This window comes from Salarias fasciatus, chromosome 9, assembly GCF_902148845.1.
Source record: "Salarias fasciatus chromosome 9, fSalaFa1.1, whole genome shotgun sequence".
Taxonomy (NCBI): Eukaryota; Metazoa; Chordata; class Actinopteri; order Blenniiformes; family Blenniidae; genus Salarias; species Salarias fasciatus.
In genome coordinates, this window is record NC_043753.1 from 15,371,272 (window position 1) to 15,373,135 (window position 1,864).

Genomic DNA, 1,864 nt, shown 5'->3' on the forward strand with positions numbered 1-1,864 from the left:
GACAGCTTAACCGCACACTGAGGCAGGTTTTTTGGAGGCAACAGTCCAGCGGGTCCAACAGCAATCGGCACGTCACAACAGATATGTTGGTGTTAAACTTTTACGCTGAAATCAGTTTGCTTCTGGGTTCATGTTTGAAATACAGACCAATAATAGACGGCACACTGCATCGTCATTCTTACTTCAGCAATACATTTCAAATGCAAAATGATGGGACGTTCCTAAAACTCAATATTTTACTTCAATCTTAATGTTTTAACTCAGGAGCAGGAACCCTGAAATCTCACTTATTTCAAACACATTCCCACCTTTTGTGGACTGTTTTTCCTCTCATGTTCAAATCTGTCAAATGACAAAGCTTTAGGTAATTTACCAGATTTCACAATATAAATCTCTTCCCAGAATCTGTGGTGAAATCTGTTGAGATTGTTGGAGTTCCTTTTTGGAAATTCACCCTGCGCAAAAATCCAGCCTGTCGCATCCAGAACTGCTTTAACCTGCAGACACTGAACCTCAGAAGATGGCCAGATCATTCTGTACATGTCTGCCACGCCTTGCTTTACTACTGTTTCTACTTTCACTTTTCATTTTGTCACATCTGCTTTTCATACACACTGCTCAAGCAACAAACATCCGATCAATATTTTGTACTCACTGTGGAAAGAGTTCTCTCCCAACACTTGCACTCGCAATTCATTTTGGCCTCATCGTCCTTCTGCGTACTGTATACTGCTGTATGTGTTCACAACTCATTTAATGAATTTAAGAGTTGTTTTTGTACTGTATATGTATGTATGTGTATTTGTATATCACGAGTTTACCTGAGTCATAGTCTTATTATGTTAAATATATTCTGTAATTAGAGAAAAGTGGAGTATCTCCTGAGTAGACGGTGCAGTTCAGGTTCAAAGTGATTTAATTTATCTTTACGGCGCTTCTGTTGTGCTTCATGCTGCATCAGAGGCTCCCATCAACAACCTGATTCAACTGATGCTGGAGAGGAGTACCATGAGGGCTCGTGAGCCTTTTGTCATTTCTCTGTGCCGATTGATTTCACATCGCCACCCAGTGGCCAGTGTGTGCCACTGCATGTGCTAAACTGAAGGAATGATGCACTTTACGCCCAAAGGATTTGATGATTACTGCATCAGCGTTCAATAGTATCACATTATTTGCCTTTATATTAAAGACACTATACTACCAATGCATCAACTTTTGTGTTTATATATGTTTTTTCTTTTCAACATGATCCTTTGATCTGCTTTTATGTTCTTAATGCGTACACTGCATTTTGTTGCTACTGAGAGTAAACCTTTTGGTGTGTAAATAACTCTGTTAGTCCCCTGCACCTCTCTCAATTACAATATCAGACATCCTCACAGTATTTTGGAGTTATCCGTCATGTGCGTGAGACCACCCGTTTATAGGCATTGTTGCGCGGGGAATGTTTTGGCAGGTTAAAATGTGAGAAACTCTCATTGTGTTGATTAAGACGCCATCTGATTAGCCTACGTGCTGATCAACCCGTGTACCACAGTGTACAGTACATTTTCTGAGCGCGGAGGGGACCCCCGTGCGTCCTGTCTCAGATGGCACCGTGCGTAATTGGTCTGTGGCGCAAAATTGACACACATTATTTTCATGATTTTATCAACAAAATGATTATTTTAGTGTAAATGGAAGTTTGAATTGAAATAAGCAACATCTGATGGTATAGATATGCTTTAGTGGTTGCACAGAGGAGTGAGGAATGGCGACCGCTCTTACGCACCTTGGGTGTGTCAGTAGACGTAACGGAAACCCGCCATCCGGTGGCTGCACTGTGGGAACTCTATAAATCCGCGACACTCTTCCAAAACGATGG